At 49.6% G+C, this 14,761-nt stretch overlaps 1 protein-coding gene across 2 annotated transcripts in view; it reads right to left on the bottom strand.

Moving 5' to 3' along the window:
- The window catches only part of GRTP1 (growth hormone regulated TBC protein 1), a 626,114-nt gene that overhangs the window by 186,207 nt on the left and 425,146 nt on the right, over positions 1 to 14,761 (bottom strand). The window lies entirely within an intron of this gene.

Genomic DNA, 14,761 nt, shown 5'->3' with positions numbered 1-14,761 from the left:
TGATTTCCATACTGGACATTGGTGTGTGGCATGACGATTTCCATACTGGACATTGGTGTGTGGCATGACGATTTCCACACTGGACATTGGTGTGTGGCATGACCATTTCCATACTGGACATTGGTGTGTGGCATGACCATTTCCATACTGGACATTGGTGTGTGGCATGACGATTTCCACACTGGACATTGGTGTGTGCCATGACGATTTCCACACTGGACATTGGTGTGTGCCATGACGATTTCCATACTGGACATTGGTGTGTGCCATGACGATTTCCATACTGGACATTGGTGTGTGGCATGACGATTTCCATACTGGACATTGGTGTGTGGCATGACTATTTCCCAGAGGGGCTGTGGCATCCTGGCCCCGCCTGGGCTGTGACTCCGGCGGTGGTCTCTGGACCAGTGACGATACTTGGGCCCTCCTGGGCACAGACTCTGGCGGTGGTCTCTGGACCAGTGATGATACTTGAGCCCTCCTGGGCACTGACTCTGGCGGTGGTCTCTGGACCAGTGACGACGGTGCTGGTGGTTGTGTCTGGACCGCCGGAAATGATGGCGCACTTCTCCGCCGTGACACTCACAACAGGCTGGGCAGACTTCCTCTGGACCTTCCCCACCTTTTTTGGAGTTACAGCTGACTCACCTATCGACTTCGATCCCATTTCACTTGTTGTCCCACTAGGAGTCTTGACACGGTCCCGTCGTCCACTCTCCAATTTCGGAGCCTTTACAGGGGGTGGGCTGCCAGTGCCTTGGCTCCGGGTCCTACTGCCTGCCCTGGGGGACGGTGCACTCCAAAAACCTGGAACACGCACCACTGGTATTGGAGGCTCTTTGGCTGAGGCGCTACGACGGGACTGATGAATTGGAGGGGGGGTGGGGGCAAAAAGGTCAATTTGACAGAGGGACAGTTTCTGACGAACACTGGGATGGGTAGCTGGAGGGGGTCTGGGAGTGGAGGAAAAGGAGGTGGTTGTAGGAGGTGTCACTTTAGCTGTTTTGGGTGCAGGTGCAGGTACTGGAGGCTGTCGTGAGGTGGATGGATGTTGGGTGAGTGATTGCTGGCGTTTGGGTACTTTGGGAGGGGGCGTCACGGACACACTGGGAGAGGACACAGGGGACGTGTAAATGGCAGTAGAGGTGGTGAGTGCAGGTGAGCGGCGTGTGGTGCTGGGTGTCCTGGTGCGAGTCCTAGTGCCTGTAGATGTGGTGCATGCAGGTGTGTGTGTAGACGAGACTGGGAGGAAGGAGGGAGAAGAGGAGGAGGGGGACACAGTGGAGACAGTGGATGTTGCTGTGTCTGTATGGGCGTGATGCTTGTGTGAGTGCCTGTGGGATGTGCGGTGCCTATGTTTGCCTGAGCTACTTGTGTGTGTTGACTTGTGTGCATGCTGGTCTGTAGGTGTGCTTGGGATTGGCTGGGGTACAGGGGATTGGGTCTGGGTGGAGGAAGTTGGAGGGGGGAGGATGGACACAGGGACAATTGCTGCCATCAGTGCTGAGGCCAGAGATTGCAGGGTTCGCTGAAGGACAGCCTGACCAGAATGAATGCCCTCCAGGAATGCATTACCGTGTTGCAACACTCTTTCTACACCCTGGATGGCATTCACAATGGTAGACTGCCCAACAGTGAGTGGCCTGAGGAGGTCAATGGCCTCCTCACTGAGGGCAGCAGGGGTGACTGGGGCAGGGCCTGAGGTGCCTGGGGCGAAAGTGATGGCCACCCTCCTGGGTGAGCGAGTACCGGCGAACGCTGAGGGGCTGCTGGGAGGGCAGTGCTGGTAGGGGGGTGGCGGCAGTACCTGTAGAAGTGGGGCGCACAGATGGTGCCTCCACCACAGGGGAGCTCACATCGGCGGATTAGTCTGTGTCGCTGGTTGGTGATCCGGTGGCCGACGTGAAGCTCCCCTCGCCCTCCGTCCCACTGGTGTATTCAGAGTCTGTGGTGTGGCCCTCCATGGCCATGTGGGATGCAGCTCCCTCGTGCTCCGGTGCCACTGTACCTCCGCCTGTTGATGCTGATGTACAGAAGGACAGGGAGAGCAGATAAAGGGGGGGGAGACAGAAGAAAGAGTTTTAGTGCATGGCATACCGCTACCGTTGGCGGACAAGACAGACGCAGCAGCCCCATGCACAACGCCGCGCTCCTGCCCTCTGCACATGCAATTTCATGGATATGGCCTACATGGCAATGGTGGAAATATGCGCACATGGATGCCACAGGGGCAACTATACCTCAACTTGCTAATTTTCTAAGGTGGGGTAGAATGCCACATGGCCTACATTACAGAGGGGCCTTGCCTACCGAACTCGCCCTGGCCTACAGACACCCACAGCCCACCTCCCCCACCCAGACACCTCCACTGCACGCAAAGTCCGCAGAATGAGGTTGTACTCACCCCCTTGTGTCTGCTGTGATGTCCTTAAGCGCACATCCAACTCCGGGTAGGCCACCGCCAGGATCTGGAACATCAGGGGGGTCATGGTAAGACGGGCACCCCTCCCACGTTGGGAGGCCATCCCCAGCTGAGCCTCCGCCGTCTTCTTGCTGCAGCGGCGAATGTCCTCCCATCTCTTACAGCAGTGGGTGCCCCGTCTCTGGTGGGCCCCCAGGGTCCGGACCTCCTTGGCGATGGCACGCCAAATGTCCCTCTTCTGGTGGGCACTGACCTACATGACATGCACAAGGGAAGAGGAACAGTCATTACCAATTGCACCATCAATGTGTGTGACGGTGTTGTAGCAGCTGTGGAGCCTGTGGACAGTGATGAGGATGAAGCTGAGGAAGACGAAAACGACAACAGGGAGTCAGTCATACAGCAATATTTCCATTGAGACACAGGTGAGAACATTTTCTTTTTTATCCATTACATTAACTTTCACACATCTACCTCTATCCTGTACCGACATTTCACTCACTATTTGTTAACTGAGTTGTCCCCTTCCATTTCAGTCTCACATATGTGGTAACCTACGTGTCAACTGTTTGCATCCTTGAAGGGCTTGTGATGTGTGACATAGGTATGTTAGCCTTCCAATGGGTAACCCATTATGAAACTGTAATTGATAATACAGATTTACAAATCATAGACTGACTCCATTTTTTTTTAAGTGTTTCAAGGGTGTTTATTTAAGTGCAAAAAAATGAAGGGGGGGTAAAATGGTGATGGGTGATGGTGGAGGAATGTCCATGGCAGAGTCCAGTCTATTAGTCTCACAGGTACATTGCACATCTGGGCATTGGAAGTGGAGCTGGGTCAGTTCCGATTTGGGCAGGGTAACAAAGTGGGACAGTGGGGGGACAATCAGGGTGGTCTTATTTCCTGGTGGGGGTCTTGCCATCTTGCTCTGTCCTGTTCCTGGATCTCAGGGCCCGCTTGCGTGGTGGTTGTCCGTCTGCAGGGGATGGGGTGCTGGTGTGGTGGTCCTGTGGCGGGGCGTCCTGTCCACTAGCGCCGGCGGAGGTGGTGGGCATTTCATCGTCGTGGCTAGTGTCAGGGGCCCCTTGGAGTGCCACGGTGTCCCTCAAGGTCTTTTGAATGTCCGTCAGCACCCCTACGATGGTGCCCATGGCGGAGCCGATGGTCCTGAGCTCCTCCCTGAACCCCAAATATTGTTCCTCCTGCAGGCGCAGGGTCTCCTGCAACTTGTCCAGGACCGTGGCCATCGTCTCCTGGGAGTGGTGGTATGCTCCCATGATGGAGGAGAGGGCCTCGTGGAGAGCTGGTTCCCTTGGCCTGTCCTCCCTCTGTCGCACAGCAGCCCTCCCAGTTCCCCTGTGTTCCTGTGCCTCCGTCCCCTGGACCGTGTGCCCACTACCACTGCCCCCAGGTCCCTGTTGTTGTTGGGGTGGTGGGTTAGCCTGGGTGCCCTGTAGTGGTGGACACACCGCTGATTGACCTGTCCTGGGTAGGGAGGTTTGGGCCCGCTGGGTGGGTGCTGTGCTGGTGTTACCAGAGGGTGTAAGCTCGATGTTGGGCTGTGGCTGGGCAAGGGGAACCGACTGTCCTGAGGCCCACGATGGTCCGGGCTGGTCATCAAGATCCAGTGGGGCAGAGCTGCTCTTGTCACTGTGGGCCTCTTCTGGGGGTGGAGTGGTGTTGTCTGGACCCTCTGGTGTGGTGACGTTCCTTCGGGTTCCTGCGGGGGTATAAGTACATGATTATTGCATGTGTGTGTGTCATGGTGTGCAATGGTTGGGTGTGCGTGAACCCCAGTGCAGGCATTCCTGTGGGGGGGGGGGCTTGTGTGCTGATGGTTGGGGGGTGTTCTGGGTCTGGGCAGTGGGCATGCTTTGGTGATGGGTGTCCATGCTTAGTTATGTCATGCAGGTCTTGGGGTTGGGATGGGTGGTTGGTGTCATGGGTAGATAGGTGAGGATTTGGGGTGATAGGGGAGGGTGTGATGGTGGGGGGGTGTGATGTCATGCAGGTAGGGTGGGGGTTAAGATTTGACTTACCAGTGTCCGTTCCTCCAGCGACTCCTCCGAGGCCCTCAGGATGCAAGATGGACAAGACTTGCTCCTCCCATGTTGTTAGTTGAGGGGGAGGAGGTGGGGGTCCGCCGCCAGTCCGCTGTACCGCAATGTGGTGCCTAGATACCGTTGAACGCACCTTCCCCCGTAGGTCGTTCCACCTCTTCCTGATGTCCTCCCTATTTCTTGGGTGCTGTCCCACAGCGTTGACCCTGTCCACTATTCTTTGCCATAGCTCCATCTTCCTGGCTATGGATGTGTGCTGTACCTGTGAGCCAAATAGCTGTGGCTCTACCCGGATGATTTCCTCCACCATGACCCTGAGCTACTCCTCGGAGAAGCGGGGGTGTCTTTGGCGTGCCATGGGGTGGTGTGTGTGATGTGTGGGGTGGAGTATGTGTTGATGAGTGTGGTGAGTGTAGTGGTATGTGGTGTTTGTGCTTGGATGTTGCGTGGGTGATGGTGTTGTGTGCCTCTGTGTGATGGGGTTGTCTGTACTGTGCTATCTCTCTGGCCTTCGTTCGTGAATTGTGGTCGTAGGGGTTTGTGGGTGATGTGGGTGTGTGTTTTATATTGTGTTGGGTGTGTGGGAGTGGTGTGCGTATGTGTATCAGGTGTGTGTATATGTAATTGTCCAATGTGGCGGTGTTTTTGTGCTGTGTGTGTATTTTGAGCGCGGCGGTGTGTACCGCCAATGGAATACCGCGGTTGAAAGACCTCCGCGTGGATTCGTGGGTCGTAATGGCATGGGCGTGTTTCTGTTGGCGTGGAGGTGGAGGATTTGTTTCTGCATGTTTATCGCTGACCTTTGGTGTGGCGGTATTGTGTGGGTGTCTGAATTTCGGCGGATTCTGTGATGTGTGTCATTATAGCTGTGGCGGTGTATAGGCAGTCTTCTGCACGGCAGTAAGCACCTTATACCGCCAATGTTGTAATGACCCCCTATGTTGTAAAGGCATGCCTGACAACGTTTGACATTTAAGTAAGAGGCATCCCAGCTACACAACATGGCACTGCAGTAAATGTGGTCATTGCAATCATATGGCAACCTGGCTAATAAGGTTCAGACACATTTTGATAATTTCACGATCAATGACACTTTGATGCCCTTTCACAGACGTGACTAAATTTAGTTTGTGACCGTTCCAGTCCACCTAGACTCCCTACTTTGATATTGAAACTACCAAGTATCTAACTCTGGGCAAGACAAGCTCAGAAACCCAGAAAGTAATGCTTCCATTTTCTTACGATAATGGCATTACTCCTAGTCCTACTCCCTCGCCTTCCTTTTAACCAATGAGGCCTCCCGCCTCCCCCCTAGACCATCCCTTCCCCTTTCAAAACCCCCCCCCCACCCTTATCCCCTCCTGTTCTTTTGTCTAGCCCACGCTAGACGGTTTTCTTTCCCTTTCTTACCTGCACGGCAGGGCCTGGAGGTCGTCGGTGGAGGCATGGCTGCTCGGGAGGCGTGTACTGGGGGCCGGCTGACGGGGTCTGCCGGCCCTCTGTGGCTGGGGCGTCGGTTATCGGGTTTCCGTGCAGCCTCATTGGTTAAAAGGAAGGAGAGGGAGGGACGGGAGGTAATGCGTTTGCTTGCTGTAACAAAGGGCTGGAGTAAGAGACTACTCCAAATTAAAAATCAATTTAATGAGCAACCTGGTGAATGTATTACAATGTTAGTTTAAATAAAATGTTAAGAAGCAAAATGCAATAGATATGTTAACCTAAGCAGCTTTCTTATTGGAACTCGCTCTTTCTGATGGCCACAGCGCTTTCGTAAACTAATATCAACAATTGTGCAAAAAATAAACAGAATATAAATAACCACAGGTCTCGGTACAACTAACAGTGTGCTTCGAGGGCAGTGGAGTTCGCAATGAGTATTCCGCAGACGCAGCTCAGATTTAGGAACATTACATAACATGCAGCACTGCCACCTCTTTTATCACCGAGCACTGAACTAGACTAAAGGGCCATGAGAGTAAACAAAGAGGAAAGAAAAAACAGACTCAAGAAAATTAGAGCGCGGGTGAGTAGATATCTTGTTGCGGTTGAATGCTGACAGCTTCTGCAACCTGCTTCTGCCATTTACTAAAAAAAGGTTGTTTATGCAGGAGCGTAAACATTGAAGGCTTTTATACTGGTATCTTATCACATGCTCAGGTCCACCTACAACAGAGGAAAGTTATTGCGTCCCTAAATCGCTGTTGCCACTGATACCATAAGACGCTGGTGGCTATTCAATGTGTATAAATGCGTCTTTATATAAATATAACTTCGAATGTCCAAGAAAAAGTATCCAGTTCGTATTCTGAGCTTTTAGGTTGTTTAAACTGCTGTGAAAGCGAGAAGTGTAAGTGGTCACTAGGGGCAACATCAGACTACGGTGATGCAGGATTCCAGAAATAAACTAAATTGCCTGGAATGAAGCTTTCACTTTGTTCCAGTTAAGAAAAGAAGACCGCCGGGTAAGGACTCAGACATGAATGGAGTCATCTAGCCTGTTCTCACAGTAGAAATCGCTACATGGCAGACTGCCGATGGGAAAAAGTACAGAATGAAAGCAGCCTACCGATGCCATCAATGGGAAAAGAGGGTTATTCCACAAAGGCTATTTTATATGGAAATTAGGATAAAAAAAATTGCGATATCGAGCCATAAGTACTGTCCGCATAAATTACATAGATACATTCTACTGTAATTAATACACTGAAAAACACTGAAAATGTTTACATAATTCCAACTGGATAGCCAGCCCTCTGACACAATGGGGGCGATTAAAAACATGAGAATGAGCCTACCTCATATAGCCTATAAACAGTTGTGTTTTATTTTTATTTTGAAATGTTAAAGTTTTATTAGCAAACATGAGGCTACTAGTAAACTAGAAGGGAATAAAAAAAAAAAACCTGTTAATTCTAGTCCTCTTTCTCCTAAACATAATGCCTGAAGAATTGCCTTCGCCACGATTTTCCATCATATATTATGGAACCATGCCGTCCAATTGGCCCTTCATATTACACAGCTCTACATCTATTTTCTTTGATTGGCCTCCGTCCTTTCATTGAAGTTATACTGCGTTCGTGTTTACCCTACTGAGGCAAGCTACCTCAAGTCGTGTATTAATGCAGTTACCAACCGTCCCCTTATCGTTCTTCATGTAAATCTGGGCCACATAGCACAAACAACGTACATATATGGTGGAATGCATTGCCATACATTTTATTTTCAGATATGCCAGGATTAGGGGACAAACACTCATGGTTGGACTGGGGAACCTGACAAGCTCTGGCAAAAATGCTGAGATGAGCCCATCCTCCTACGTCTCCTCCAAAAATCTCTTTCTTTCCGTCCATCCATTCTCTCTCTCTCTCTAATCACTATCTTCCCTTCCCTCCTACCTCTCATTCTCTCTCTGTTGAAGCCGCTCCCGTGCCTTCTGCAATTAACCTCGAGGAGTGGTGGAAAGTGACGCAGGCACCAGGAGTCGTCCTGGGCGTTCAAAAATGGGCTCCGAGTGCTCCATCCCACGGGGTGAATGCCCGGTCGAATAAAAGGCCTGTCCGGCCCTGCAAACATTGGTCAAGCACATGTGATAATTAGATGTGCATACAACATTGTTTTTATTGAGAGTGGGTAAAAAATTCTCTAGAGTCAATAATTACCTGTGTTTATTTTGTCTAAAACATTCAGAAAACTGCTACTCCCTGGTCGCCTCCTAAAAACGTTTGCAATTTTCAAACTACCGCAGCTGAAGTATAGGATGAAAACACGATCGACCAACTTTCCTAGATGGATTAGTTCCTAGGTTAAAGCACGATTAATATCAGCCTTTGACCACGTCATTAATGAAGGTTTGCATTTTGAAGCAGTCCACGAAAAATGTAATGCAGTCAACGTCCTATTGCAGCCCTCCCAATATTCATGTGATCTGTTCAAATGCAATAGGAAAATAGTGCTTGTGGTTGCACTGTAACTTTGGTTTGTCTTATTTTCTTTGGGTATGATTTGTTTTCCAGAACATGGCTACTGCTCAGAGTCTTATCTAGTTCCACGCCTTCTAAGAGATGCCTTTTCTTGGCCTGTAGTTCATCAAGCATGACTTGATTTCTAACCATTAAAATCTTCCCTCTTTTAACCCCTTTCGCTGCCAGGCCTTTCCCCCCTCAGGTGCCAGGCCTTTTTTGGGTATTTGGGGTAGTTTGTACTTAGGCCCTCATAACTTTTTGTCCACATAAGCTATCAACACCAAATTTGCGTCCCTTTTTTCCAACATCCTAGGGATTATAAAGGTACCCAGAGTTTGTGGGTTTCCCTGGAGGAGACAAAGAAATTAGCCAAAATACAGCTACAATTTCGTTTTTTTCAGAAAAATGGGAAAAAAGGGTTGCAGAAGAAAGCATGTGTTTTCCCCTTGAAAATGGCACCAATAAAGGGTTTGCAGTGCTAAAATCACCACCTTCCCAGCTTTCAGGAACAGGCAGATTTGATTCAGAAAACCATATTTTTCAACACAATGTTGGCATTTTACTGAGACATACCCCATTTTTACTATTTTTTGTGCTTTCATCCTCCATTGAGTTAGTGACAGAAATGGGTGTGATACCAATGCTGGATCCCGGACAGCTAAACATTTATGAAAGTAGACAAAATTCTGAATTCAGCAAGGGGTCATTTGTGTAGATCCTACAAGGTTTTCCTTCGGAAAGTAACAGCAGAAATTACAAAAATTTAAACTGAGGTGAAAAAACAGCCATTTCTCTCCTTGTTTTAGTGTGGAACGTTTTCCTGAGATGTCAAAATTTTAAAAGCAATATGCCGTTATGTCTGCTGGACTCTTCTAGTTGCAGGGATATATAGGGCTAGTAGGTTCATCAAGAGCCCTAGTCACCCAGACCCAATAAATGAGCTGCACCTTGCAATGGGTTTTCATTGTATACCAGGTATACTATACAGCAATTCATTTGGTGAAATATAAAGAGTGAAAAATAGGTATCAAGGAAACCTTTGTATTCCCAAAATGGGCACAAGATAAGGTGTTGAGAAGCAGTGGTTATTTGCACATCTCTGAATTCCAGGGTCCCCATACTAGCGTGAATTACAGGACATTTCTCAAATAAACTTCTTTTTTACACACGGTCTTAGACTTGGAAGGAAAAATGTAGAGAAAGACAAGTGGCAATACCACTTATTCTTCTGTCTAGTGTTCCCCCAAATCTCCTGATAAAAATGGTACCTCACTTGAGTGGGTAGGCGCGCGACAGGACACGCAACATGGACACATTACATTTTTACATTGAAATCCAACGTGTTTTTTGGAAAGTGCCTAGCTGTGGATTTTGGCCTCTAGCTCAGCTGGCACCTAGGGGAATCTGAGAGGAGCCATAAACTTCCTTCCGCCCAGCATTCCCCCAAGTCTCCCAATAAAAATGGTACCTCACTTGTGTGGGTAGGCCTTGTGCCCGTGACAGGAATTTCCCCAAAACACAACATGGACACACCACATTTTCCCAAAGAAAACTGACGTGTATTTTGCACAGTGCTTAGCTGTGGTCTTTGGCCTCTAAATCAGCCGGCACCTAGGGAAACCTAGCAAACCTATACATTTTTGAAAACTAGACATCTAGGGGAATATAGAATTGGGGTACCTGTGGGGCTCTCACCAGGTTCTGTTACCCAGAATCCTTTGCAAACCTCAAAAGTTGGAAAAATAAAAACACTTTTTCCTCACATTTCGGTAATAAAAAGTTCTGGAATCTGAGAGGAGCCACAAATTTCCTTCCGCCCAGCATTTCCCCAAGTCTCTCGATAAAAATGGTACCTCACTTGTGTTGGTAGGCCCAGTGTCCGGGACAGGAAACTCCCCAAAACGCAACATGGACACATCAAATTTTTATGTTGAAAAATGGAAATGACGTGTTTTTTGGAAAGGGGCTAGCTGTGGATTTTGATCTCTAGCTCAGCCGGCACCTGGGAAAACCTACCAAACCTGTGCATTTTTAAAAACTAGACACCTAGGGGAACCCAGGATAGGGTAACTTGTAGCACCCTCAACCAGGTTCTGGTACCCAGAATCCTTTGCAAACCTCACAATTTTGCAAAAAACAAAACACTTTTACCTTTGATTTCGGTGATAGAAAGTTCTGGAATCTGAGAGGAGCCACAAATTTCTTTCGACCCAGCAGTCCCCCATGTCTCCTGATAAAAATGGTACTTCACTTGTGTGTGTAGGCCTACTGCCGGCAACAGGAAGCAGGCCAAAACGCAACACAGAAATCCAACCCTTTTTTGCAAAGTGGATAGTTGTAGATTTTGGACCCTAGGTAATTCGTCACCTAGGTAAACCTAGCGAACCTTTATATTTTTGAAAAGTAAACTTCTGGTGAAATCCAATGTGGGATAATTTGTGTGGCTCCCATATTATTTTACCCAGAATCCCTTAAAACCATAGACGTTCAGTAAAAAAAAAACACACGTTTCCCCACATTTCTGTGACAGAAAGTTCTGTAGTTTGCAGGGAGCCACATATTTCATACCACCCTGAGTTCCCACTTGTGAGGGTGTGTCACAGGACTACTACGCAAAAACGTGCTAAAGCGCTACATTAAAGATAAGCAATTGGGATAGCTTCAGTATTTGGGGCTGTGCTATGGTGCCACCCATGCAAACCTACGAATCCCAGACATTTTCTGAAACTAGACAACCAGGGGATTCCAGGGTGTTGTGCCTTGTGTGGATCACAATGCCCTGCAAACCTCAACCCATGCCTGAAATCACTCTCTCCTAATGTTTTTGTGATGAAAACTTTCAGAATCCGCGGGAATCCACAAAACTCCTACCACCAAGTGTTACCCCACTTGTGTCGCTAAAAACGATGTGCCACTTAGTGCTTTTCACGAAGCACTTTAGGGCCTTTTGTGTCAAGGTCTCTTGGCCCACCACTCAAGTGAAGTAACTTTATTGTTGGAAGGCTTGGAGGAATACTGGGTGGTAGGAAATTTGTGGCTCCTCCACATTCCAGAAGTTTTCCTCAGACATATGTGTGTGTGTTTTCAGTAAAGGTTTGGGATTTTGAGGGCACCGTGGATAAGAAAACCTTGAAGGATCCACATGAAGCACACCACTCTGGACTCACCCAGGTGTCTCGTTTTAAGAACTGTCTGGGTCTGGTAAGTTTTCCCAGGTAGCAGCCTACCCAAGTTCAACAAGTGCAGCCATTCACCATTGCAAGTAGGATGATACTGGGAGTTAGCCACACTCTCCTGGCCCATATGTATAAACAACACCCAAAGGAATCAAATGTTCTCTAGTTTGCCGTTGGGATGGGATTTCTTAGTCTGTAGGGGAGCATAAAGACTGTTGAGGCTTTAGGGGTGAGGGCAGGCAGATGTTAGGTGGCCAGGCCCATTCCATTATGTTATTAGAAGAAATATATATCCCTGCCATACTGTGGGCATTCTTGCCCCTAGGGGAAAATTGGGACACACCTCCTTTCTAACCCGGGTGGGAGTAGGGCAAAACAACAGGTTTGTTCCTTTTGGAATTGGAGGTGTGGTCAATGCCAGAGTGCAACACCTGCACCACTTTCTTTGCCACAAAAGCAAAAACTCTGATGTCAGGTGGACTTTCTTTGGGATAATATCTCAAATTGGAACAAACCTCCTACCTGCAACCGGGGTAGGGGGTTAGAAAGACACTATTTCCCCTTTTGGGGAGGGGGTATGGCTTGATGCAAGGGTATCCACCTTTTGTTTGATTGGAAGTGAATACATCTATCCATATCTGCGGGTGGGGGGCATTCCCCCCCTCAAAAAAATGCAAAAATCCACCCCTGGTGTTTAGGGTCAAATTAGGGTAATTGCTCCAATACCCTCCAGAGGGGGCACAAAAACTGCCTGGCTCCTTGTTGGGGGGAGGAGGGGCCATGGCCATCCCCATAATGGGCAGCCCTGACCCTTAAATCTTTAGTTTTGTAAAAAAATCCCCTGGTGTCTAATGGGCTTTATGCCCCCCTGGGGGCAGGCTGGGGGGGGCAACGCATCTATGCTCTCGGGCCAGTGGCAGAAAAAAGGTCACCATAGTTTTTTGGGGGATGGGGCATGGCCATGCCAATAGTGGGCAGCCCCCACCCTTATATTTATTTTGAAAACAGACCCTGGTGCTAGTAGGTTTTTTGCCTCTCCGGGTGGCAGATCTGGGATAACTGCCCTCATCCACCTCCTCGGGTGGGGGGCAGAAACGCTATCTCTCCTCTTGTTGGAGTGGAGGCATGGGCAGCCTCAATCCACCACTATGTATGTTTAATCTAGTGGGCTTGCTCTCCCCTGGGTGGCGCAGGTTGGGGGTAATCACCTCCACCTGCCCTCTCGGGGGTGGGGTTTCAGAAAGACTGCCTCCATAGCGGTTTGGGTGGTGGCTGCATGTCCATGCTCATAGTGAGCAGCTATCACCCCTATAGTTATGTTAAAAAATACACCCTGGTGTCTAGTCGGCTTTCTGCCCCTGTCTTGGAGCTGATCAGGGCTGATTCCCCCCTTCTGCTCCCCACGGGGGGCAGACATACTGATCTAGTATGGAGGTGGGGGGGGGGGGGGGGGAGTACAAGCCCTTGCCCAAGGGGCCGCTCTTCCAAAATCCCTGGTATCTAGTGGGTGGATTGCAGCTCGGGGATCACTCTCCGATGGCGATTCTGAAGCGGGGATCCACTGCACAGAGATATCATTGGAAAGTGGGGATTCTTCCCTTTCCAATTATACTTCTGCCACTTGGCTAGTTTTACTTTCATCTTAGTGTAATGAGATCAGCGGGTCAAGCAGCCAGAGTTTAAAATATAATAAAATAATCCCTCTGGTGCTTTCCAGTGTCGGCCAATGGCTGACAGACACACTGGGGAGGTAGTGGGGTTAAATAAAAATTATAAGGAGCTTTGATTTTTTTTTAATTGAAAACTTAGGCCCTCATTACGACCCTGGCGGTTTGTAACCGCCAGGGCCGCGGGACGCGGTGGCACCGCCGACAGGCCGGCGGTGCCCCGCGGGGCATTCTGACTGCGGCGGCTTAGCCGCGGTCAGAGAAGGGAAACCGGCGGTCTCCCGCCGGTTTCCCGCTGCCCCCAAGGAATCCTCCAAGCCGGCGCAGCTTGCTGCGCCGGCTTGGGGATTCCGACTCCCCCTCCCGCCATCCAGTTCCTGGCGGTTCTCCCGCCGGGAACCGGATGGCGGGAGGGGGAGTCGCGGGGCCCCGCTTGTATTTCACGGTCTGCATAGCAGACAGTGAAATACGCGACGGGTGCAGTAGCACCCGTCGCACCTTCCCACTCCGCCGGCTCGATTACGAGCCGGCTTCATGGTGGGAAGGTCGTTTTCCCCTGGGCTGGCGGGCGGCCTTTCGGCGGCCACCCGCCAGCCCAGGGGAAAACTTGGAATGCCGGCCGCGGTCTTCAGACCGCGGTGCGGTATTCCTGCGGCGCAACTTTGGCGGGCGGCCTCCGCCGCCCGTCAAAGTTGTAATGAGGGCCTGAGTCTAGATTTACCTAAACAGTGTGAAGTGTGAATTTTATTTGTTAATTGTTTGTGATTTAAAAAATATATCTATTTATTGAACATGTTCAAGTTCACACGTTTGCAGTAGCCGATGTACAAGATAAGGAGGTACATAATAGATGTTGGTCTTACATGCAATTAGTAAGGTTTATACATGTAGCTTGATAGAAGAACCTGTATGAATGTTGTAGGTGATACCCTTGCCATGCTAGCCCAGGCATGTTAATTGCTTGCGATAGTGAGTTCATATAACCAAAGCCAGGGAAACCCAATCTCTTTCTAAGAAAGAAAGAACATAAAAAAATGAAACCACATATCTGAGATGTGTCTTCGTTTGGGAGATGACCAGAAGATGTGTGTCTATGCCAGTTCAAACACCGATGCAGAGTGACACACTGTCTTACGCACACCCAGATTCGGATTCACCTTGCAATCAATCTATCAATCAGTAATTTTTTAAGTGTGCTACTCACCCGGCAGGGTCTCAAGGCGCTTGGGGGGTTCTACTGCTCGGAGAGCCATGTCTTGAGGCACTTCCTGAAGGTCAGGAGGTCCTGGGTCAGACGTAGGTTGACGGGGAGGGAGTTCCAAGTTTTGGCGGCAAGGTGGGAGAAGGATCTGCTGCCGGTTGTTGTCCGGTGGATGCGGGGGGACGGTGGCGAGGTTGGCGGAGCGGAGCTGGCGTGTTGGGATATGGAAGTTGAGACGTTTGTCGAGGTAGGCAGGTCTGGCGTCGT

Source organism: Pleurodeles waltl, chromosome 8 (assembly GCF_031143425.1).
Source record: "Pleurodeles waltl isolate 20211129_DDA chromosome 8, aPleWal1.hap1.20221129, whole genome shotgun sequence".
Lineage (NCBI taxonomy): Eukaryota > Metazoa > Chordata > Amphibia > Caudata > Salamandridae > Pleurodeles > Pleurodeles waltl.
This window is presented reverse-complemented; position numbering and strand designations above follow the sequence as displayed.